At 41.9% G+C, this 26,468-nt stretch overlaps 1 protein-coding gene and 1 long non-coding RNA gene across 7 annotated transcripts in view; both read right to left on the bottom strand.

Annotated features, from left to right (window-relative positions):
* The window catches only part of NFIA (nuclear factor I A), a 360,756-nt gene that overhangs the window by 270,261 nt on the left and 64,027 nt on the right, over window positions 1–26,468 (bottom strand). The gene's annotated exons all lie outside the window — the stretch shown is intronic.
* Window positions 3,906–11,371, bottom strand: LOC128148351 (uncharacterized). Its single transcript, XR_008237267.1, has 2 exons — window positions 6,379–11,371; window positions 3,906–6,069 (listed from the first exon to the last, which is right to left on the bottom strand). It is a non-coding gene; the product is annotated as an uncharacterized LOC128148351 (long non-coding RNA).

Genomic DNA, 26,468 nt, shown 5'->3' with positions numbered 1-26,468 from the left:
GCAATCAGCGCTGAGGTTCTTCCCTTTATTTACCTAAAGGAAAGGATGCTTTTTCACGTGACCGGCCAGATCTCCCATGAGAGACAAAAGATGCTCAGTGGAATGGAAGATAGGCAGGTGGCTTCAGCATCGGGGAACATTAATACACAAGGACAGGCCTCCGGCTGATGTAAACGGATGGACTTGCACTGTCTTCACGTGCTAAGTTACACCAGCTGTTGGCCTGGCCTGGCCTGCCGACAGTCTTAGAGGTGGATGTGCTTTGTCCGGCTTCCCCCTTCCTAACTGGCCCAGTAAGGGCAGCCCTGATGAGTTTATTTAGCATGACCCCTAATGCCAGTAAAGGTTTCAGAGCAAAAAAGTATTTACCTGTTTGTTTGGTGTTAGTATTTTCTAGTTTTAGCTCTGAAACGTTGTACACTCCTGAATAATCACTGCCCGTTACCTTATGTCTATCACCTTTTTGTTTTTAGCCTAAGGAAAACGATCCCTGTGCACTGGGAGTGTTGCCGTGAAGGACATTTCCTGGTGTTTCCCCGAATGACATTGATGTATGTACAAGACGATGAAACACTTCACGTTAGAGGTATAGACACATGTATATACCACCGCATTGGTATAACCACCCACAGAAATGCTAATATTGATGTTAGAGAGCAGGCAAATTCTGCTCCTCGGCGTGTTCGTGCACAGATTTGAGTGATATTTTCCTCGCGCCTTTTGGGATTGGTTTCCTGAACCTCAGTAGAAATCTCCTTTTACACCAAATTTTAGGGATTCTAACCTGACAGAGGGCTTCCTAACATGAGCTGTATAAATGTTTCATGGCTGCTTCCATGGGTGACTCGCTTGCTGGTGTTCGCTAAGTGAAAATGCGAATTTTTACCCGCCTAGCCTTTTTCTTTTTAACCCGTGTAATAAAATATGACACTAGAGGGCGGCCTGTTAATGTAATTCAATAATGAAGTTGCAGCCGCTGCACATGGAGATGCAGCACTGTCCCCTGCTCCGCGCCAGGGCCGTGGCTGGAAGCAGGACTGGGAACGGCGCCTTCTCCCCCTCTGAGACAAACACCACTGCCCCGAGTTGCAGGGTGTGCCCAGAGTGTAATACCAGAACTCCAAATAATAAATATTCCTAAGAACTGTGATTTGCCAGCAGACTCACGCCATTTGCGTCGCCTGGCGAGCAGTCCCCACGTTTAGCACTTAGCCTAGCTGGGAGGAGGAAGCGGCAGGAGCTATCCTGTCCATTTCCTCCGGTCAAACCCTTGTCCTGCCCCGAACCGTTGCACCTACTTTCACAGCTAAATGACAGCGCTGCAGTTGCAGCCCAGTTTTAGCAGTCTGCACTGCAGTTCAGTTAATACAGTCCCCACTGATGGCTCGCTCTCGGTCTCTGCACAGCCTTCCTGTGACCGAGGAGGTCTCTTACAGTTCCAGAGACCGGTTTCCTTGTGTCAAATGAGGTTAATAGCTGCATGCAATTTAATTAATGAAAGTTCGTGAGTATTTTTAGAACACTAGATGCAGTATGCATCAGAAATACCAGGTATTATCTAAGTACGCAGTGCTGTCATTATTGATATTTACATTTATACTGCCTGGAAGCTAGGATTTCCTTGTGGTAGGCTGCCGACAGCAACACCTTTTCTCTCCGGATTTAAAATCTGCGTGGCAAATGCGAGCCAACAGGCAAAAGTGACGTCAGACAGCCTGAGGTAAGACCAAGGACACAGGTCACAGTACCGTGTGCACTGGCGGAGACTGGTGACACTGTAGGTTGTTGCACATGGACCATACCACAGGTGGGTTTTAAGGCCTCCTTGCAGCTTGCTCTGCAATAGCTTCAAGAGGCTTTCAGTGCTGTGAGACTATGAAAGGTAATTCAGCATGTTCACCATGAAACGAGAGAACATTTTAAGCTGAACTTCAGTGAGACTTTCTTATTGTCTGGAGCAGAAATTGGCCTGAAGTTACAGATGGAAAGAACTTAAATTAGTGGCCGCTTTTCTGAAAACTGATGTTCCTTAGCATTTAGCAATAACATGTCCTCAGTTTTTTGCTAAATTGCAAACGAGCAATTAATTTTTCAACACTTGTGCAGAATACTTTAAAAATGGAAACATGAAAGTCTTCTATTAAAATGAAGTTGATAGTATGCACCTGCCACTAATGTACTGTACACTGTGTCTTCCACTCATTATAGTGATGATTTGGGTTGAGATCAAGAGTCATATAGTGAAAATCACTTCAACACGTGCCTGTTCATATGCATAAACTCCTGTGTACCAGATGGCAAAATATAATGACATCTTAAACAGCTAATTGCATAAACCTTGTAATGCAGATAATTGCTGAACCGAAGTATGAGTTAATAATTTCCCACTGTATTGCCTGGCTTGACACTAATTCTAAAGGAAAGTTGTGACAATTCTAACACACTAAAGTTCACCAAGCGGTAATTAAAACTAGCACTTAAAAATCATTCGACTTTCAAACCCTTAATTACAATTCAGTGGAATCACTTTGTAGAAATCTAACATTTATAGATAGTTACATGATAGCTGATATTTCATCATCATCCCTTTCATGGTGTTCTTCTAAGGCATGCCTCAGGAAGCGTGTAGCTCTCCCTGGAAGTCTAAGGTTGTAATGATTTCTGTACCAGCGGTCACTGGGAAACACTTGGAAAACAGTGGCCAGGACTAGGAGTGCACATACATACTGCTGGAGTTTTTTCACAGGTTATACGTAAAGCAGTGTGGCGAGTAGTCGTTTTTAATCACCTGATGATACATAAGTGTAAACAAGCAGCAAGCCACTACAATGAAACCTATCAGTTCTCAAAGATTGGGTTTAAGAATTGAATTGTTTTGGTTGGGATGATAACACAGGTACTGACCTCAAAGACAGGCCTCTGACACGTCACGAGCTGTTACCCGTGTATTGGAAAAGCTGCCATGGGATTGAAATGATGAAGAATGGAAGTATAATTAATGATGGTAAATACAGTTTGGGGAGAAATAAGCCTTATCAGACAAATGCAATTTCTTTCTTTGATGAGGCGCATAAAATAATATGATGAAGGTAAAGACTGAATGATAAAGGTCAATGAAGAGATATGATATTCATTTTTTATGGAGATTAGAATTAACACTCTGTGATATTCTGATCAAAAAACATTAGAAATAGCAACAGAGCATGCACTAATTAGATTAGGAATTGGCTAACAGCCTGTTAAAAAGTAGCTATGAATCAGGAAGCGTTATCAAACAGGAGAGTTTTACCAGGATCAGCATCAGGTCAGATGCTAGTCAATGTTTTCTTCAATGATTTGGATGTAAACACTGTAAATTCACAGCTGATAAATTTGAGGGTGACAGGAACATTGGTGGAGTGACAGACAATGATGAGAATGACACTCCAAGTGATCTCTGTTGCTTGATGAGCTGAGCCCATTCAAACACAATTGGTTTTAATACAGACAATATCAGATTATGCGGTTTCTGGTGCTCGCACTTTTAAAAGATCGTTGGAAAACTGGAGAGGGTGCAGAAAAGAGCCACAGAGAGGATTTCAGGGCTGAAGAAAGTGCTTAATGGTGAAAGACTTAAAGCACTCAATCTGCCTAGCTTACTGGAAAGAAGACTGAGACGTGACAGGAGTGTAATGTGTAAGTATTTAAGTATCTATGAGATCTCTCTGGAAGTATCTGCTGGATACCGATGACATTTTTAATCTTTCAGAGAAAAATGGATAACTGCAAGTCGAAGTCAAACAAAACTCAAGTGAGAATTTAGGGTTTTTTTTTAATAGCAAGAGTGGCTGAAGGCTAACTCTAAAGGCATGAAGTGGATACTGTCTTTTTTTGATATTTTCAAAGCAAGACCAGAAGATCTGCTCTAATCAAAACCAAGTTAATGTCTTTAATGCAGGGGCAATAGCACACAATGAGTTGTCATATATCAAGCGGCTTTCTCTAGCCTTCAACGCTGTGAGTCTATGTACATCAGCAGAGACGTTTCATAAGCATTTGGGAGCGGGAATGTACACCTGTGCAAAGGAATAATCAAGTAATAACAAGTCTAACACATTTTGTGGGCTCTCCAGACCCAGGCCAGGTGTGCGAATATCACGCATTCGTATATCTCCAATAACGTATTATTTTAAAAGATAGAGTTTATGTGCTGATGGAGCTATACAAAACCACCAAAAGACAGCCCCCTAGCAGTAGATCTGTCACCCCTTGCCTGCCACCTGGCACGAAATAGCTGATTCCTCAGAGCTCTGCCTCTGCTTTCTGGTAAAGCAGCAGTGACCCCAGCTCTGGGCATCTTCTACCTGGAAGTCTGTTTATTCACAGTATGAATAAGACAGTCCTGGATAGGAGGGAGTCGCAGACAGAATATTAGGCTGAAACTTCACCCCAAACCTCTTTTTCTTAAGCTGCCTCAGCAATTGATTCCCATAGGAAACGCTGACGATCACTCGTCCTGCTGCTCACGCAGCTTCCTGCCGCTCTGGCCGTACAAACCCACCACAGCAGTTCCCAAACGTGTATATGTGCTCTCTGCATCCTACAAACCTGTTCCGCTCTCACCCCACTGAAAAGTTCAACAACTGCCAAAACCATGAACAAACAGAAACTATTTCAAGACTCTACGATACCACCATGCGGTGCCTCCAAGTACAGCTCAGCGTAATGCAGAAGGAAGAGAAAAGTAGGGGCCTCATCCCATTTCTTTCAGCTCTAGGATGTTCTCGGGGGTCTCACATCTAAGTTCAGACAAAGCACAGTTCAGCCTACCCTAATGACCTGCGAGCCCCTAATGAAAGCTGGGAGCTAAACTCTATAAAATCAAATAGCATAGACTGATTTTGTGCAGGAGGTCAGAGTAAAGGCTCAGCAGAATCCTTTCTGCCCTTAAACATATTTATTAGCCTGCGAAACCTAACTACCAGGTGTCTGTGTTGTTACTAATTTTACAGATGGATGTAACCAGATCCAATATGAAATATTTTCATGCTCAGGTCTCCCCTACTGCTCCCTCTGGTCTTTCCAGCCATCCCTGTTGTGGATCAGCAGCCCTCTTCCTCTGCGGGAGCAGCACTGGCATGTACAGCTGGTGAGGATCAGGCTTTTTTTCCCCAGAGAAGGATGCTCCTGGGAAGATGCTGTTCTATATGGTTATAACATTTTCAGTCTATGCTAAGATTCATCTGTAAAATCTCAGCTCAGGTGATTGAGTCAAGCTCTGCAAAGTAACTCCACTCAGTAGAGCTGACAATGCTTCGTGTGATGCATGAAGACGTGGCACTTTTTTGTGTGTATCCATCTCCGAATTATTTACTTGAGGCAGCCTCTCAACTGTCTGTAGCTAGCTGGGGTTTACAGCCTAGGGTCTGGCCTTCCCTCACATGCTCCACCAACTGCAAGGTAAATGTGCCCCCAGGTGGTCCTGGTGGTTTCCCAGAGAGTGCTGTTCTTCAGGGCAATTTCAGTACAAACCTCTATGAAATGCATGCATTTTATTCATCGGCCATATATATAAGTGAAGAAAGTAATTGATGGTTTTTCAGTCTATGTATCTGCACCATAACTACTACAACTTGTACATACAAGAGACACATAACAAGCCAAAGCAAAAAAGACACTGAGCAGCATTATTAATTGATAACTCAAATGCCAAAAGTTTGGGGGACATCGAAATGTCAGTGATGGCAAAGCCTGGACAGCTAGATAGTCTCAGGGACTTAGGCAGAGATCGATCCAGTGGCTGATGACCTGCCTTTTGGGCTTGCAGTGATGCTAATAATCAACTCTAAGCAGCAAATTGTCCCACTGATTGACTCAGAAGCTTAAAGTGAAACACGAGCTGAAATGGTTTTCTGGGAAGGAAGTAATCGGAGGAACTTCTTTATCTTTAAAATAACTGATAGATCCAGCATGTGATGGTATGACGTGAAGGCGACTTATTTCTCAATCTGTGAACATAAATTGGTCTTCCTCTTTTCTTTCAATAGGAAGAAATCTGATGGGGATAGGTTATCTTCCAGAAGCAGAAATCTAGAAAACAAGACAAAATATGTTGTCACATCTCTTTACTGCTGTTTGCAACATTATTTTCTGCTTAGGATTTCTAGATACTTACTATATCAATGCACGTGTAGAGTAAAAACAATTTCTGATCATGGATTTTATCAAAACAGAATTCAGTACTGAAAACATAGCATGCCTTGTGAGTTTTAATACCAAATATTGCTTAAACTGAACCTATCTCCATCATTCCCTTTCTATCCAGCATTCAGTAATATTCAAACAGTGCTAATGGAATAAATATTCACTAAATGTGAACATAACTCAGAGTTCTCCTACCTGGCTGCAGTCATCTTGTACTCTTCAGAGGAGGAGCCATCTTCTCATCTTCTTTCCTCTTTTCTTCACAAGGTTTTCAGCAAAGGGTCAGCCACCATATTTTAGCTTCTCCTAAAAACTCATGCCTGTCTTTGCTACGCATCATATGTGTCCTGATATCCAAAAACATTGGAGACAGATTGAAAGATCTGTTGGTAGGTAGAGACGAGACTCTGGGAAGAGCAGGCCTCCAGATTCTGTTCTGTGTGGAGCAGTTGCCCTCTGCCACTAGCCTGGTAAAATAGCCTCATAAAATACAGTATCATCTGAGAAGTGGAATCAGCTCCTAGCACTGGTGAAAATCACTGGAGATTTATCATTTTCCAAGTGAACACCTGGCAACGGATTTTCTTTATCTCACCTAATTTGCCTTTGATTTCTAAGACCCTCAGGCTCTTGGAGATCAGATAATAGTTCAGTCTATACAAAAAAGAAATGCATCTCTCTTCTTAGCATCGGTTCTCAATTTGTTTTTTCACCCACTGCTGTCGCCATGTGTAATTACTTGCAGGTGTCAGCTGGAACATGATATCTTTTGTCTTCTCAAGTGCTTTGGCCAGCAGGGACCCAACAGGCTTTGGTTTACCATGATTAATTGGTTGACTCTTGGTCTAAATGACCACTGGAAAAGGACAACTTGTGAGATAAGAGCTTTCACTGTCAGTCATATGGATTGCTTCACCTCCGGATGTTCCAAAGCAGTATTGCTGGAACAGTTTGGACCACAGTCTGAAGCCAGTGAGACATACGTAGACACACAGGACTCTGCGATAACTTGCCATTCAGGTGGTTGCATTCCGCTATGGGCACCAGAACAAGGTAAGGAAACCGGTGATCTTGGTCACAATTAGACCTGACTTACACATGTTACTTATCATCCACTCCATATCCCACCAATTTAGGCTCTTAATATAGGCGCTTGTCACTGTCTTAAAACTCTTCAGCAGTGATTGCTGTCTGCTCTATTAATTGATGATTTCATTGTTCATTACACCTATTTATGTGTGGCTGTCAGGAAAGGTTTTGTTGTTTCAGCTATGTAAGTATAAGTAAGAACAGTTCTCCAAATCACGATGGGATTTTGAACTAGGCAGTGGCTTCAGGGAAAAACCTGAAGATTGCCTGCAGAAAGAGAACAAACTCTTCAGAGGTGTCTGTTGTCCAGCAGACTGGCTGCTGGAGGCTTTTCAGGTAGCAGAAAACCTTTCTTAGGGAGTTTCTGCAAGGCTTTGACATTTATAGGGTGGCTGTCGGTGTTGTATAACCTCAGAAGCATCATTATCATTGACCTATCGCAGAGCTGCCACTATTTCATGTACCCTGTTCTTCAGCAGAGCAATGCTTACCAGTGCTTTTCTTAACTCATGTCTTGTCAGTAAGATCTTTTTGCTGCATCTCTCGTTTCTATTTAGAATATAGAGTCACAGTAAGACAAAGAGGCTCTAAAAATTAGAGAACCGAGTTATCAGCCATTTCTTTAAATTTTGGCCAGGGTTAACTTCTAAAAGCTATTTCTCATTTACTATTTAGTTCAAAGAATAGATTCTAATCCTGGTTTTATTTTACTGTTTCATTTTTAACCTCCATTATTTATCAATTTCTTTAAATTATTTGTTTTTTTCACAGCATTCTTTAAGGCTTCTCCCCCTAGATTATTTTATCTTGGCGATTGAAGTGATCTCTGTATAGTCGAACACTACTTTATGCAGCTCCCATTAGGGCTATTCACATATCCATATGTGCATGCAGTTCCCACTAATGCTTGTCAATGGGACTTAACATATGAGCATGGACATGAGAATAGACCCCTTGCTGGGCACTTGACTAGATGGGGGTTTTTTTGATGTTGATCCAGATCACTCACAGCAAACATTGCTGTTATTAGAAATCACTGCCCTTAACAGGACCACCAAATGCAACCTCCCTTTCCTTCTCAATCTTTCATATGGGAGCTGCTCAGTGGGGTTTGCAGGCTCGGAGTAAATACTTCATAGACACGAAATGGAATCTAATGTTATTGCGTAAAGTAGCTTTATTCTGTGTATTCCCTGCTGTTTGCCATGCAACAGTATACAGTTAAGCCTCTCCACTGTAGAAAGGGCAGGTTTTTTTAAGGTGTGAATTGGGACTTGGATGTTTGGGTTCTGTCTGTGGCTCTGTCTAGGCAGGATGGTGGGAGCTTTAACATTCAGTACTTATGAAAACAAATGGAAAGCTAAGGTAACTTTGAGCATTTACATTTTATTTCTGTGTACCTGTTTGTCGTATCTTTAGTGGTTCTCATAACTGCAGACTCCCCACTATGCTGGTATTCACGTGCATATAAGTTAAGTGATGACAGAACACTTTCCGTCATGAAGTTGAAGTCTTCAATATGTTTTGTAAGACTGATGCATCTTGTACCATCTGTAATCCCACTCCACTGCAATTCAGGGACATGCAAATGTTGAATCATTATTATTTGCTAACCATATGAAAATAATTACTGATTTCAGTGTAATTTGTAATGAACATGTGTCCACATCTGAAAGGGGAAATGACCAAGTCAAGATGTGTTCTCTCAATCTCTTTTCTGCTAGGAGATTTTCTGCCTTTAAGCCACACTTTGAGATTCTGGAGGGTTGTTTTTTTTTAAAATGTATGATCCTTGAAGATGTTTACTGAGCTGTAATTCTGGGTGCACTAGGGACCAATGAACTAAAGTAAAGTCAAACATGGGCAGGAAGCACTGTGTTTCAATACCCAGCATTTCAGGAATGAATTTACTTAAAATCTTCACTTTCTACCTCACTCCATGCTTTCAGGCTTTCTCTAATGGTACTAGGAGCATGAACAAGCCGATAACAGAGTACCATGGAACGACAACATCTGTCTTCCAGAAGATCTGGCCCCAATCCCACCAGCTACATTGCGGGCAGAACCTTGTACCAGAGCAGAAGTCTTGAATTCAGTCCTGTGGGCACTGGGACTCACTTCTGAAGGCTAAACTGGAGGCACATCTCAGAACAGAGCCAAACGACACATTCAGCAATTTCAGCAAGCAGTGAAACTTGGGCAGCGTTAGCCGTTGCCCAAGGTTGACCAGTGCTTCCTGCTTTAAAGGTTGATTTTCAGTGGTCATAACTTTGCCAGGTATTAGCCATTAGAGGACATTTTCCAAAATTCATGTTTTCGTCAGGCTGATTTCTTTCTGGAAAACTTTTATCCAGACTAATTCATCTATCTCCAAGAAAGGTGCTAGAAAACAAATGTTTCAGTGTTACTGTTCTGGTAGTTTGTCCTTGAAAAGCTCTGATGACATCGTTGTTCGAAAGCAACAACTAGGAGACTGGCCCATCATCTGTTTCTTAAGAAATGCTTTACGGTAGCCTCAAAAATCCATCACATCTGAAAAGCCTTTACAAACTCAGAGTTTGGCCATGCTCAGCAGAAGTTTTCTAGCATTAAGCTGCTAAACTCACTGCGGGTTTTATAGGGAACAGGCACCATTTGGGCAGAGTGCACAGACTGTCTCACTGTGCAGGGGGTTCATGAACACCACTCTGCAACCTTCTTTCAAACGTTTGCTAACTTTTGGGTGCTCAGTCTTGCATTCCCAGTAGTGTCCTGTGAACATCCCCTCTTCATGTGCAATTAAATGTCATTTACAAAGCAGGTAATGAGTTAAAATAACCATGCCCCTGTTGCCTAGTAGGAAGTGTGTCTCCTAACTGGTACTAATGGATGGCAGCTATTAGTTACTCCAACATTAAGGTGCATTCATATTGAAATTTTGTACTGACATTACAATGCATTTGATTAAAATGCAGAAGAATTACACATTAGATATTATGTGGCTGGATAGAAGCATAATTTAGCTGAGTCTGCAGATGCAGTCATGCAGGTGTTTCCGTAATTCTGATTCAGTTGGTAAAACTGTCGATGATCAGTGGCCCTCAAATCACATAACCATCTGTGGTTCAGGTCCTTGTGAAAGGAATTCCTTGTGCCTTTTATCAGCTACGATCACTGGATTCCTGAGCAAAACTTTTGTGAATCAGGCAACATTTAAATGTCGGGTGTTTTGAGGGGACGTATTACAGACATCGGGTATTTCAGCTTGCATTTGTTAACCACAGAGCTAGTGTAAGAAGAGGATAAAACCTGGGCTCTTTGTGGGAACATTCCCTCACTCCAAGGAAGGGTTATGCTTTCTTATGTAAGAATGAATATAAGTCTGGATTGTGTCCGATTTGCAGGTTTTGAAACTAGTCTGGCCTTATGCATCTCCCCACAAAATAGTCAGGTACCTGAAAAGCACTGTATGCCAGAGTTTTTATAGGTAGATTCACGTTTTCTACTTAGGCCTATTATTGATCAATACAATCTTAACAGCTGCAACTATTGCTACTTTTAGTTTTCACAAACAACAGAATGATGCCAGGTACTTTCAGTGCAGAGCCAGAGAGCTGAGCCCAACATGCAGACAGGTCCACAACTGCCAGCAGAAGCTCCTGCGTCCTTAAAGACATGCACATATACAATTTCTTTGCTAGATTGAGAACTTCTTGAAGGCAAGAAGCTGTGATTGTGAGCAAAAGACCATAGAAAATAGAGGAGGAAAGCAGGGACAGAGCTTACAGGAGCAGCGCTACCTCTACAGCTCCAGTTCAGCAAAGCGGTAGGGCTGTGGCATGAGGGTTTGCAGTGTAACATGGCTGCTGCCCTTCCTACAGCGTTTTCCAGCCCATAGGTCTTTCCAGGCTGGGAACATCTAGCCCTTTGCTATGTCTGGAAGCGGGCTGATGTAACTTTTGGAGGATCACAGACTTCATGTCATCAGAACACAGTGTGAAGCAATCTAGCTAATGTGCAGTTTTGTCTAGAAAAATCTTTGAGGGTTGAGCACGGTTCGAAAGAAAAAAAAGCAAGTCAGAATCACAGACGGTTTCCTATTTACCTCAAGGGTCACCGTGTTTACACATTTTGAAAGAGTTACTGAGCTAATTTGTAAAATACTTTTATTTTATATATTAAGGAAAAATAAAGACCTCAAGAATTTTAGTCTATCAGCAACACATGGAAACAAGAAAAATCTGTCCTCAGTTGATGAAATATTTATTTATCATTGAAATCCCAGACATTTGCATCCAGTGTAAGGGCAAGACAAATCTTATGCATAACCTCCTAGAGAATTCAGTTAAAAGCAGTTTTGGATACCTGTAAGTAATTATGCTATCACATTCTCTAACGGATTTAATTCGGGCCAAGTAGCGACTACTGTATGTCCAAAAGATAATTAATTAAAGCAATGCTTTGGCATATCCCCTTTCTGAAATGTTAGCAGCCTCTCAAGTGACTTGAAAAATGGGCTTCAATAAATGGACAGGAAAATATATGCAATTAAATTCAATCAATAAAGCTGTCCTTGACCAAAGTCCAAACATTAAAAACAACTCCAATTGAATTATGAGAAATCCTTTTCTGATTTTAACTAGATTAGTTTAATCACATGTGCACTGAAGTTGCGTGCCATTCCTCAGTAAGTCTATGGAAACAAAAAGCAATGTACTACTCCCTGTCTCTCACTTCAGCCCAGCTGTAGTTTTTCCTTAGAGAAGAGCACTGTTCTAGAAGAGCCATTTTCTTATTAACAAGGTCACTTATTCAGAGGAAAATGGCAGAGCAGGGTCCCAGGTGACAGCCCTAGTTACCAGCCTTCTCTCCTCCTTTGCTTCCACAAAACTCCGCATCCCCATAACTACACAGGCTCTTTCCTTCCACTTGTTGAGAAATAGAAACATTTCCAAAATCCTGAAAGGCTACTCAAAATGTGAAAACTCTTCCAAAAGTAACTGGAAGTTTTCGATTCCCCCCCCCGCCCCACTTTGTCTCTTGAGCTTTTTTCTACTGTACTGATATAGCTGAGGATAAATACACTAACAAAATCAGAGGTGCTCCGAATTATGGTAAGAATACACATAAGTATGAGCCACAGACATAAGCAAACCTGGAAACAGAAATCCTTCAAAAGTGAAAAAAAAAAGGGGGGGGGGGGCAATTAAAAAGTCAGAGGCTTCTGGAGATAAGTTTTTTGCAACAATCAGATATTGCAAGAGCCCTTACAAGCAACAGAGTTTATATATATTCAAATCCTCACTGAGCAGTCCAGCTTGATACGTGCCAACCAGGGGAAATTCAGGGATTTAAAACTCCATATCAATGTACCTACCCTAACTCCCCACTGCCTCAGAGAGAGCAGGATTCACCTCTTCCCTTCCCCAGAGATGTAGGAACAGCTGACAAATAATTTCACGTAAGCCAAACAGCCATTCAGCTGCGAATCACTACACAAACCTGCTTGCCTCTAGGAGATCTGAACCAGCAACACCTGTGAGATAAACATTGCTCAGCTGGTCCTCTGAGCTGTCCTGTACAATGGAAGTATTCTCTTAAATTCAGAGGGAAAATAGAATATTAGGTTATTTCAGATCTGACCTTTCAGCCATGAAGCACTTAAGATATGAAATAGATGGATCTGGGGAAATAAATCATAGGTAGCAAAGTGTTTGTTGAATTTTTACTCTTTGGGGACTTGTGTTTTTTCTGCAGTTCTTTCCAGAATCAAGGCTGAATTATGACAAAATGATTTGCCTCAGATAAGGGACAGTGGATCAGAAGCAAAGTTATTTTCTGCCCTATAACAAGAGAAGTAAAGCATTGCAACCAGAAAGAGGGAGTAAAAGTGTTGGTGGCAATGGCTGCAAGGTCCAAGACTTGCCTTGGTTCTCTTCCTCAGCTACCTGCATGAGCTGGCTGGAGAATAGCCATCCATGTAAGTGGCTGTGCTCACCCCTGATCTGTGACCTCTCAAGCTCTCACAAGGATGTAACTTTGTGACTCATCTGCAAAAGTGACTCTCTCATGCTCAGTTCAAACACCCGTAAAGCGTGGCGGGTTGCAGAACATGGAAATCGTCATATGGCTGTAGCCATTGCACTCAATTTCACAGTTGCTTGTTTGCTGGGTCTGCAGGATGGCTCTGGAGACCTTCCCATGAATGTATCCCCACAAAAGCTGTATCCAGATCTTTAGTGGGATACAGAGCCAAGTGTGACAAAACTTAACTGTAGAATAATATGAAATATTACGATAAGAATAATATCACAAATAAACACTCTGCGCTGCGGTTACGAGATTGGGAAAACTCGCACTGGTTAAGTCTCCTACTGACTTCATTTGGACCACATTGTCTGATACTTCAGTAATGTGTCAGGAGATCAAGCTGAGGAGGAAGACACCTGAAAAAGGCAAATACCTTCCTGCTGACAGCAGAACCTCTGCCTTGGACAGTCTTTAGCTGTTTGCACACATACTGTGAAGCCCAAGAAGCTTGTATTCCCTTAGCAACCAAAGTTGGCACCTGTGATATTTGTTTTCAGCGACTGACACCAAGAGTTTGAACTTACATCTGTTTTACTGAATTATGGTAAAACAGTATTAGTAACTGCAAAAAGCAGCTCTAATTTGGACAATACCATCCAGATCATTTGCAGCTTGTGCTGCCTGTAATTTCATTTCACATCCCACCCAGAAAATATGGGAAACTGCGTGGCAGAAGAACGTGACAAGTCTTACGCAGGCTGGGTCTTGACAGCTTGACCTATTCCCAGCTATAAAACTTGCTTATGTAGAAGTTTTCCTAATGTCTTTTATAGTTCATTTGTGAAGGATTGTCCACCTGGTGCCTTATCACAAACTGTGGAATGAGTCCAGGAGATGGCAACAACATGAACTGCTGTGGGGGATAACAAGGACTCTGTTATGACTGGGAACGTTTGCAGTACTATAAATAACTCTATCAATATTGTGATAATGGCACTTTAAAGAGGTCTATTTTACAAGTGTTGAATGTAAGAGAGACCACAGCTGTGCTCATTAATTCTGAAGTATGCTCCTCTCTACGTACAATTTGCAGGTGTAACAATAGGAGTGTTGACTCAGTGCAGGTCTAGCTAGTGTTTGGATTAAAAAAAAGGTCACAGTAGCATGATTAGTTCTTAACAAGTCTTTATTGTGTTTGGCAGAGGGAAAGCAAATGATGATAGTTTAATTGAAAACAATAAAAGTGAAATGGAACTTTGTTACAGAATTTAGCTATACGTAAATAGCTTCTCCCCCCCCAAAGAGCAAGTACCATAATTGACAGCAGTAGATCTTTTGATAATTAATTGCAGTAAATTATCACTTGGCACAAAGAAGGCATAATTCTAATTAATTTGCAACCTTTCCAGCATAACACTGAATTGAAAATGGCACTGCTGTAATTTTTTTCAAGCTAATATAGAACTGGAGTACGAACAACATTGTGATGCTTTCTTGTGTTTTCCTTGTTTGGAGTTGAATCGGGGTGATTCGGTCCTTTCCACACAATTGCTGTACCACACAGAGATGACCCAAATGGGCAGGAGTTTCCTGCACAGTCAGAATTAATCTGCCACAGCATGGGATAAAATAATTAGGTACAGAGATCCAGGCAGAGAACTGGTCCAGCTGGGGCTCGTCTGGGACATCAGTGCCTTGATTTGAGGACAGTCAGGGCTGTAAAGTGTCCCTTTCATTCTCCTTTAAATCTAGATTTGATCTGAAAAGAAGGTATGTGGTAATGTGGACAGGCCAGACTATTTAGGCAGAGCTAAGAACTACAATATCTGTCAAATTCATCAGCCTCCATCTTGTTAACAACTTACAAATGAATTTTCTTTACCTCTGGGAAAGCAAATCACCCTTGGCAATGCAGGGCAGAGCTACACGGCAAGTCCTCTTGAGGAGGTGTGATGGAGGGAGATCTATCGAGGCAGCCAGCTAACAGCGCAGGCAGCTTTTAACTCTGAGGACTGCCTGGATGCAGTGGCCAACAAATCCATTTTAAACAGGATGCTTCGTGAGTGCTTATGGATGAGGTGCTGCTCCTCTCTTATCATAATTAGACTTCGCGGCGAAGCTCCCCAGCTAATGCTTTGTTAATGGAATTAAGATCTGGGCCCCAATCTGTGACTTTGCACACAGCCCACAACTCTTCTATGCCCCAGAACTTCTCTGTGTCCCTGGGAGATAATATTTACCTCCTGCACATCAGTGTTGTGAGAATAAATTAACTTTGGGAGAGTATGTTGAGCTCCTTGGAAAACAGTTACTAAATAAGTGCAAGTATTATCATACATTAAATCAGATCAGCTATTAAAAACAAGAACAAGTCCTCAGATCTGTAACCCTCGCTACATCAGTTTCTCCCTCCTTTGCTGATTACTGTTAGCCTTGATAATAATGAACTCAAAGACGATATTAGCAGCCTAACCTATACTATGATTTAATCTTGATTGCCACAGATCAAGGTTTGATTTAATTGCTCTAGAATTAATTAGGAAGAGAAACAAGTTATAAAAAAGAATTTTTGCTCTAAATAAAGAAACTGTTTACATTCAATTGGAGTTCATGTTAGAACAAATCATTAAGCTATAAAAGATTACATCTGGGCTAGAATTAAAGTCAAGCCGATTCATTAACCCAAATGGTAGCCCAGAGATTACCAACATGGTATTTCTGCTTTGGTGATCAAAGGATCAAGGGATACATGACCAGATGACCCTAATTGAAGCAATCTCCACTGAATTTTGTAAATGAACTTGAAAGTACTAAGAAGATAGCCTCTAACTTCTGTCAACGTGGAGAATAAATTTGTCCCAGTAGCTTTACTTTATACATAAAGTAAGGAAAAGCAAAGAAAAGGTAATAGCAATCCTTTATGCAGTACATAAAGCAAGGATATTTTTCTTGAGTTATGGAGGAATCTTATCCAAATTGTTTATAGTTGTCTGTTACAGCTTTTGAAATATAGGGAATTTACAGTCAAAAACTTCATCGCTATTGCCCTGTCAATGACCTCGTCACACCTGACCTATAGGGAGTATCTTCTGTAGGGTTAACCCATAAATCAGCCTGCATGCAAGGCCTTTCTCTCAAAAGCTGAATTAGGTATGATAGTTTTATTGTGTGAGCTACTGTTCACTGGGGACTGAGCAGAAACTGCTGCCCGTATTTCACTTGAGAGTGCAGGATGAACTTGAGCCTTGGTCCCGATGGTGAAAGGCCAAGTCTGTACCAACTGAACCTCTGAACCTACAGACTCCTGACTCTGCTTCGGGGAGAGCTGCAGATGCTTTGTCAGGGTAATAGTTGGAAGTATAAACTCAGTTTGTGTTTCAAGTTTTAAGTAAGAAAAATGCACTTAAATGCTGGAAAATAACAGGGGTATGACTTCTTTTGAAAGCCTGGTTTAGACATTAGTGAAATTCTATGTATCCCTCTGTGGAAAATCAAGAGTCACTGAGCATAAGAACTTCCTGAAGACAGAGACCATAAATCTTGTTATGAAAGGGGAGGAATTGGATGTGATAACTAGTGATGGACAAACTTCAAAAGGTTCAGGGCTTGTGCTTGGTTTGGATAACGGTCCAGAAGCTTTGATGCATATCCAAAGCTTATCTGGACCTCCTGGGCCTGTAAATATTGGGATGGAAATCTTGCAAGAACAGGCTCTCTCAAGAGGTTTTTCTTTTTTGGTATTTTGGGCAAGTAGTTTCTTGTCATGCTGGAGATACAACAAAAATAGTAATGACAAGAAATAAGACCTGTTCTTAAAGAGTACTTCATCAAGTCTAAATCAAGAATAAAGAAAAAAGCTTCTCTTAAAATGCTTTCCACATCTCCAGACCTTCTTGGGGTTAAGAGGGGCAAACTTTTAAAGTAAATGAGGAGAAATATGTCCCAGTTCCTTTTGAAGCTTAACCGTGATACCGTCATTTTGAGTTGGGCACTTTTTTCATTTTATCTACTTTAGGACTATTGCTTCTATGTATAACATACATAAAAATGCTGTGCAGATTTTGGATAAACAAGACTTAGATCAAGGTAGCAAGAATAGTGGCATCTTCTGAAATGTGGTTTGTGTATATGGCAACTAAATAAAGTAAACCCCAACTTCCAAAGGCCAGACTTCCCATGAAACCTCACATATGTTTGAGAAAGTTTTTGCATGTGTGTGTACCCATGTAAATTTTCCTAGTTCTCCATAGGCACAAAGTAGATTTTAGCTGCTGAAACTGTTTCACTTGAGTTTGTAGTGGAGATTATTTGGTTTATTTACCATAAAATGCAGTTATAAGTGTCGTGGTTTAACCCCAGCCAGCAACTAAGCACCACGCAGCTGCTCTTTCACCCCCCCCCCCAGCGGGAGAGAATCGGGGAAAAAAAAAAAAAAGCAAAGCTCATGGCTTAGAACAGAAGAAACTAATAATGATAATAATAACAATAATAAAATGACTACTACTAATAAAAGGATTGGAATATACAAGTGATGCACAATGCAATTGCTCACCACTCACTGACCGATGCCCAGTTAGTCCCTGAGCAGCGATTCCCCCAGGCCCCACTGCCCCCAGTTTATATACTGGGCATGACATCACATGGTATGGAATACCCCTGGCTGTGTCCCCTCCCAGCTTCTTGTGCCCCTCCAGCCTTCTCGCTGGCTGGGCATGAGAAGCTGAAAAATCCTTGACTTTAGACTAAACATTACTTAGCAACAACTGAAAACATCAGTGTGTTATCAACATTCTTCTCATACCAAACTCAAAACACAGCACTATACCAGCTACTAGGAAGACAATTAACTCTATCCCAGCTGAAACCAGGACATAAGGAATAAAATTTCCTTGCATGATAAGGAGTGGGCTCCTGGAGCTGGTGGAGGGGTATGGCCTCTCTCCCAGGTTGGAGTGACAGAAAGCGGGTACCACTTCTGAGAGCTATTTTCATGACTGGCTGGAGGTGAATTAGTAGATTCAGTTAGGTTTGTATCTGGAAATGTGACCAAACTATTGAAGCCAGGGCTGAGCTTCCTATATATTTGTTTTACCACTGGTGAACAGTTAAAGTACACGCCATGCCTGAAACAGCAGCTTAGGCAGTACAGAGTTTGTGACTGAGTAACCTTGGAGGAGACTCATAGGTGAGTCACAGCAGCACATGGCAACTAGCGTGGTAGCAAGACCCAGGGAGGGACTTCCTTTGAAGACTGGACTTGTCAGGGCCAAACTGACTTTTTTCTTCACATCATAATAAAAAAACCTGGTGTGACTTACTATGGGTTGAGCTTTAAAGAGGTCTGCTGAGGACCCCAGAGGGTGGGGCCGAGCAGGAGCTGATCTACAAGAAGATTTGTGGTTGCTCAGTGCTAGGAAAGAGGCCAAAGCCCTTTGGAACTCATGGTTGACATCTCGTAACCTGTAGCCCAACAATATCCCTAAATGGACACGGTACCTCTTAACCGTGGGTTAGTTGTTTTAAATGTCTGTTAAGAAGTTGTAGTCTGCTATTTCAATCCACCTCACATGCTGAAGTCGTTGCTGCCTGCATGTCTGAGCCAGCGGACCTGGCCATGTTCCTCTCCCATGGCAGCTGATGGCCTAATCCAGCTCCAGTTCAATGGGAGTGTCTCCGTTGACTTCAGCGGAGGCTGGCTGGGGTTGTGAGGAACTGGCTAAGCACACACAGAGCAGCACTCCAGGCTCTCCCAATGAGCATTGCAACTCTTGCATGCTGAGGAAGATGCTGTAAGTCCAGTAAGCACAGTTTGGCCCCTTCGTAGTAGCAACACCTAAACTGACTTGCAAATGAATAGCATTAAACATCCTTGCTGTGTTAGCATGGGATGTCAAGTAAATGAGCACATACAAACCCAGCCAATGCACACAGCAAAAATTACCATCCGTATTCAGGAAGCAACAAATCAGGTCTCACGCCACTGTCAGAACTATTTAAACTGTCATTGGCCATGTCACCTCTTCTTTTTTTAGCGGCTCAGTGAGCCACATTTTGGCATCTTTGTACTCAGATGGATATATATTTTATCTTCAGTAGCGCATATGAAATGTAGTGTATTAATAACTTGGGGAATAAATTTGCATTCAAGACTCCATTATTTTTATCTTGTTTTTCTCTTTAACCAAGTCACAAAAAGTATACGTTTTCATCTCCAAATATTCCAGAACGGTACAGCAGAATTAGGCAAATCAATTACATATTGGCATAACAGCACTAAGAATAAAGATCTCTACAGAGCTTTGCAAGAGACTTTTGTACAGATGGAAAAACTTAGACACAGAGTTAAAGTCAGTCCTGTAAAAAAGCACGAGAGGAAAACAAGTAGTTTGAGTGTCTGCTCATGCACTTAGTCTTGTTTTCATGTTCATTTTTTCCAGTGTTGGCCTTTGGCTGCCCCAAAGTTGCCAGAGCATTGATTAGACAGTGCAGAAAAGGAAACTGGTGGAGAGCTTAGAAGATAAACCTCAAAGGGTTTCAGGCATTCAAGGGATAAGGCTAACTGAGGTGCTTAAACATTGGATATAACCAAAATGCAACTGAGGCCTTTAATGGGTTCAAGGTAGCAGCTCATCACTGGGGAGGCTTCACTTTTCTGCCTTCCAAGAAGAGGCGCAGAACAGAAGACCAACTTTGTCCTCGCAAACCCCCAAGCCTACAGGCAGATTAATGAAGAACGAAGAAGACTTATAGATCCAAACCAACGCCCAATTTCTGTTAATGGACAGATTTTAGATTTGCATGAGTGAGCCTATTCCTTATCTTGTCTTCCCCTGACACAGCCCCCCTTTCCATGCTCTGCTTCAGGAGCCAAAGTCCTGAGGGAGCAGAGACAGCAAGTGGGGTGAGCTGCTCACTGCCATTCTCAACTTCTATGCTGAATTATACTCCTTATTTTAGATACTAAATGGGCAATCTGAATTAAGTTCATGTCCACTTACTTAGTGTTTCTGACCTATTGGAGATGCTGGAGTTCCTTTTGCAGAGGGGCAGGTAAAGTACCCACCAACTAATGTAGGGTGCCCAGTGAGGGCTGCTGTAATTTTTTAAAAATAATCCTATTGGTAAAAATATAGACAGCAGAGTCAGTGGGAGGACAAAACCATTCGATCCGTACAGGGAACAGGTCTGTAGAGATGCTCTCTGTATGGAGGAGAATGGGTCAGTCCCAGTGCCTCTTCAATTTTGGGCCTCTTGGAGAGCCATGGTGGGGTTTTGTGAGGTGGGAGTCCCACCACCACATTTCACACCAGCCACTGACAGCTGCGGAATCTTGGTTGTGTCTTTCAATGCAAGCCAGCGTACAGCTGGGCAGTATTCCTTACATCTTTCTCAAAAAAATCCAAAGTATTTTGGAGGAGGAATCTGTGTGCATAGCTACGTAGGCGGAGAGGCAGGGTCTGCTCTGCCTGTCCACCCTTGGAGCAGCCATCTCACGCAGAGCCACCTCTTCCCGCACAGCCACCCTGTCCCAGCAGGGCTGGGGCTGCTCTGGAGCCTACAGGGTTGGTGACAATGTGACTGTCTCTACTCCTGGCAAAACGTGAAGCTGGACAAAAACTTTCCTTTTGCCTCAGGAAAGCCAATCTATGGCTGATCTCAACCAGATTGTCTGGTGACTTCTTTACTTTTCAAGGCATGGCATTTCCAGGCATGATAACTGATGAACACATTTCCTAGAAAGTCAAGAGTTGAAGGCAGATGTAGGTTGGGAGTGTTAGTAGTGAAGAAAGTCCAGACTCAGAGTTTTGCAGCTGCAGGCCCTAGGATTTTATATAATGTTAGTAACACAATTCAGGGGAAATTTGTGGCTGAGTGAAACATCAGGCTTTTCTGTATCCAAAGGGAGATGCGTACCAAATATCCAGTTGCTACAACTGATTTTAGGAAGCAGGATTACAGGTTTTTGAAAGTACATAAGTTGTGTTTTCTCAAATATTAAGCATTTATTTTTAGTCCACTTTTTGAAACACCATCATTTATGATGATTTTGCTACCTGGCCTCCAATGCTGCTAGGGGAAGATGTGTATACAGAGACCTAGAGGGCAGATAGCAGGAAAAAGGAATATGAGCTATCTAGGAACTCCATAAAGAAGCTCCTTTTAAAATTGAAGCAAAATAATTTTTAAAGGTATTTTCATCAGAACTTTAAAAAATGACTATGAGGAACTTGAAAAATCAAGCCATGTATTTTAGTACCTGCAGGAGCTTTTAGACCCCACATCTACAAGACCCAGCCTTCATTACGGATATCTGATGAGTCAATATAATTTATCTCTCGTCAAAAGGTCACTCAACTGAATTCCAAAACACACACTTTTTTTTTTTTTTTTGTAGATACACATGGAGTATTACCATAACTGTTTCTCTGCTCTTCTGAATAGCATCAATTGTAATGCTGTAACAATCTGCGGGGGCTGAGGTTTTGCAGCTGGCTGCCTGGTTGAGCTACTTGGAGCCGCAGACCTGCAGCAGAGCCAAGTCCAGGCTCTGCTGTTTGTGGAGGAAGATCTCCCTGAGGGCCCACCAGCATGGGGACTAAGCCACCAGAGATGGTGCAGCTCGGTATGACAGACAGTAATGGATGCCTGCAGACAAAATGTAGGTGTCAAAAATAATAATTAAAAGAAAAAAGCACCTGTTCTAAACTGATCGCTTCAGTTGGAGAAGGTGAGATAATGCCAGGTGATTGCGTTGTACCCCAAGGGAGCGATCCTGCGATGGGCAAGATTAATTTGCTTCCTGGAAGTGCCCCTCTCTTCCTTGACTGCCAAGGCACCCGAATTGCTTTTTCAGAGTAGACATCTAGTTTTTAGGCAATAAAAGGTAACTGAGGTGAACCCACCCTTCATGCCCAGATGTGAGACATGCTGTTTTCAGTAGCTATGGTATGTATGTTTGATGTCAAGACCTTCACAGAGATTTAGAAATGAAGTTAAAGCACAGACCAATAATTAAAAGGATCACAACTCCTAGGAGCTGGATGCTGCCTCTCTCACATGCTGTGAACCTTGGAAAAATCACCCTGGGCAGGATTTTTAGAGATGTTTAGGTATGAAGTCCTATTGGTTTCAAGCGATTCGTCCAGCTTTTAGTCAATCAGTTAGGCATCTAAACGTTGCTGGGATTCTTGCCCTTAATTCTCTGTCTCCGTTTCCTTGTTAGCAACACGGGGATAATACCTACCTGCCAGGCAGGATTACTGTCTGCAGCGCTTTGAGATCTTTTGGTGGCTGACGCTGCCGGTGAAAAGTGCAAACTCGTCATGAATTTCAGATTGTCTTGCACATCGTGTACTGCAGACAGCATAGCCCCCGGGCCCTGCAGCGCTGAGCACCACCGCAACCGACCTCAGATTTCTGTGACAAAATTCATAGCACAAACTGATCTGTGAGATCAGCTGCTCCCTTCCTCCTGGCTTCTTACTGACTTGTGGTGCTGCGACTTGGAGGCCTTAATAAGGAAGCAGCATTGAGGTAGAGAGTACTTACTCTGGTCTCTATTGCACTAGCACTGAAACATTTGCTATATTCCCTAAAATGCACCTTCTGAAGAGAAAAATAGCCTGTGTTGCTGGAGTGAGGCTCAGAGCACTGCAACAGGAGCAGGCACACAGATGCGAGTGGGAGCGTTTTCGCGCTGCTCGAGCCTCCCAGTCAGTTGCCTGTCTCTCCCAGTAGATGATGCTAAAGGGCGATTGTTTTGAGCAATTTTAAGACAGTGGAAGATTTTATCGGGGGAAATCCGAGGTCGTAGGAAGGCTTCTGGGGCTCAGTGCTGCAAGAGGAACAAACATGCTGCAAATACCCTGAAAAACCTGGAGGCCAATTTGGTCCTGTCTTGTATTTATTAACAGCTTGAAAAGTAACAGGATTAGAGCTTATGCAGGTTTTCAGGATCTTTAAGCAGACCGTGACGTGCCTACATTTACATGTGTGAGTGTTTCTGTAGTTCTTACAGCTAAAGCACAATGCCAGCATCATACTGTCCTATCATGTCGTTTCGCCATCAGAGAGGTCCTTACCTTCGTTTCCATACCATGTTACTAACTTCTGTTCAGTGCAGTCAGACCCATTCAGGGTAAATAATTTGGAATGAAATATTCAGCAAGAGTTGTAGCTTTCTGTTGCTTTTGAAATGTGCAGTGACATTTATTACTAGGAACAAAGCAGCGTTTTGCCTGTAGATGCTGCCAAAGTTCAGATATGTTTAAGCTCTGGCCGCTCTCTGGAGCCAGGAGAGGAAGTGGTTCTGGAGTGGGAAGTGTAGGCTCAGATATACATTTCCCTGGAATTTAGGAAAATTAGAGGGAGTTTGGCCTTGTCTTTACTTCCATTAGAGCTTTTCTGAGGACTTCTAGGGCAGCCAATATAATTCAGTCTGAAATGAAGTTTTAGAGTTCAAAGATTCATCTGGAAGTTATTAATAAAAACAATAAAAATATGAACTTAAACCCAGTACTTTTTAGTGAGGAAAAATTGCCTACATTTTTTCAGTTGGATACTTTTTGTACCTCTATAGCTGAAAAGTCTTTTTTTTCCCTTTTAAGAAAAAAGACAAGTTATTAGTCTTTTTATGAGACTTCTGGGGTCTGCTCTAACGACACCCTTTGGTTCTCAGTGTCCAAGCCATTAGTCCTGGACTGTTGTGCACTAGGAAACATGCACAAGATCTCTGTCCTCACAGACAATTTAGAACAAAGTATTTTGGGAAAAGGATGTACAGAAAGACAAAACGATTTCTCTGGATCTCACGTCTGGTATATGGAGGGGCTCAGAGGAGGAGTACTTGATTCCTCATCAAGTGCCTGGTCTGCTGGACCATTATTGCTTCTACGTTAACACAGTCATCAATTACACACTAGGGCTGTATGATATAACACCACCACCACCCCCGTTCCTAAATTCCTCTACGCAAACATAATATATGTTGTCAGAGATCCAGCGCTGATGTTGCCTTGTTCCTGACTGATACGCTTCCTTGGGTCAGAAGTATATCCTGGGACAGTTAAGAATGCATCAAGATATATGGACGAGTTTGTTTTCTTCAAAGCCCTTGGACTAGAATCAAATTGCCTGAAGGAAACTTTTAAGAGCCTTTTAGTCTCCTTTACGAAAAGAGATTCTGCAAATATTACTGTGTTTGCAGTTTCCTTGCCACTGACTGTATTTGGTTTTCCTGAATTCTCTCGAGATATTGTCTGTTCAGTGCACACTGCAAGTAACCACTGCAGGAGCTGTTTAATAAGTGGAAATGTTTTGTATCCCCTACTCTCTGGAGAAAACTGGGCTTTCTTCTTCACCCACCTTGGAAAAAGGTTATCAGTGGGAATGGGACAAATGGAAGTTTTACAAAAGGTAATGAATACGATGAACTCAGTTCTATGTGGGCTTTTTTGGTGATAGATGAGGTGGAGACCAAGTGAGGTGGCTGTGGAGCAGGAAAGTTTGCTGACAGCAAACTGTAGGAGAGCTGGAAAAGAGCCTGATGGGCTCTTGGATCAAATTCTGAACTAAATGAGTGGTATTATCCTCTTGGGATTTTGTCACTAGCTGGACAACATCAAGGTATGCATGGGCAGAATGGATGGTGAGATTTGTAGAGAAACGCCAGGAGAAAGATCAATAATTATATTAAGTGGAGATGAATGTGAAGTACAGCATGAGGAATCTGACACTACTGTGCTCTCACCACCCTAAGTCAGGCAAAATATGAAATTCAGTATGTAAGAGCAAAATGGGATTTTTCTCAGTTGTCAGTGACCCCCAGTGTCTTTTAGAGGTGGAGTTATTATTTTAAAAAGGATGGCAAGAACTTACTTCACTTTGGGCTTTTTCAATATTTGAGAGTACTTGGAAAAGAAGGATACATGTGGCTGATAAAGACCCTAAGGCAGCTAAAAGCAATTGCAGAATGAATTACTTCAGAGTTGCACGCTGTTATTAGAGTAAGTGTAAGGTGCTACCCTTTTAAAACTGGCCAAAGAAAATAAAATGGGAACCTCCAAGCAATAGTATTCTGACCTCACCAAATGCCTTTGTCTAATTTAGACTGCATTAGCAATTGTGTTCTTCACAAAATCCTGGGTAGAAGAGGGGAAGGATTTATAGACAGCATTATGTCCTAAAGGGATTCATACAATGAAATTGTAAAATGCATTTAAAAATACATAATTAGCACTTTTCATCCATAAATTTCCGAAGTGATATTTTTAAAAGGAGGACATTACCTAACTCCACGTGAACTAAATAACTTTAAATCAAATGAGACGATTTATGTGTTTGAAAGATGTTTATATTTGAAATAAGGGCATCATTTAACATCTCTTCGCCTTTCTCTCATGCTGATTTATCTCCCAGATTTCTAGAGGTCACTCTTATTGGTAGAAGTCAGCATTTGTTGTGTTTTGCAATGCAAAAATTCTTTTCATTCCCTAACACTAGAACAATATTTCATTGAATTGCTCTGGTTTATTAGACTAGTTGCACAGATGTCCTCTCTTCCTGAGCCAGATGTACAGAGCGCTGCTTCCAGCTTAGCCCAAACTGGAACATGTTGACAGAATAACGTAACTGAGACCAGACATATTGCATTTTACACTAAAGGTCATGCAAAAAGCACAGGCTGCATATAGCATGGGCTGTTTTACATAAACACACATTTGGTTCAGCTTTGGTATAGGGATTACCGAAAGAATGCTTGGGGAGGACAAGCTATAAAGCAGTTGGAAAGATCTGTCAGTTGTTGAACGAATTACCCCCAGACTGGTACATCTCTCTAAGAACAAGTGTGTGAAGGGCTCTCTGCAAAAGGAGGCAAGAGAAAACTCTCAGGGAAATGTTTCTGCTTGAGATTCTTCCAGAGAGACAGAAGCTACTTTGCAAGTTTAACAGGAGATTTCCTGAGGACTTTTTCAGTACAGGGGCTTTGATTCAGCAGTGTCCTTACCTTGCTAATACCTTTCACCAACATAAAAGGAGTAATCAGAAGAGAAGAAGAAATCAAATTGCCTAACAAGGAAGTTGAACTAATGCAAGCAAGGCCAGAATGTTTCTAGTGGCTACAGTATCTATTTGGGGAAGAGCTTGAGAGAAGCATATATGAATCCAGATGTTACAGATGAGGAAGG

Source organism: Harpia harpyja, chromosome 11 (assembly GCF_026419915.1).
Source record: "Harpia harpyja isolate bHarHar1 chromosome 11, bHarHar1 primary haplotype, whole genome shotgun sequence".
NCBI lineage: Eukaryota > Metazoa > Chordata > Aves > Accipitriformes > Accipitridae > Harpia > Harpia harpyja.
The sequence above is the reverse complement of the archived record's forward strand: the minus strand, read 5'-3'. Positions and strand labels throughout refer to the sequence as shown.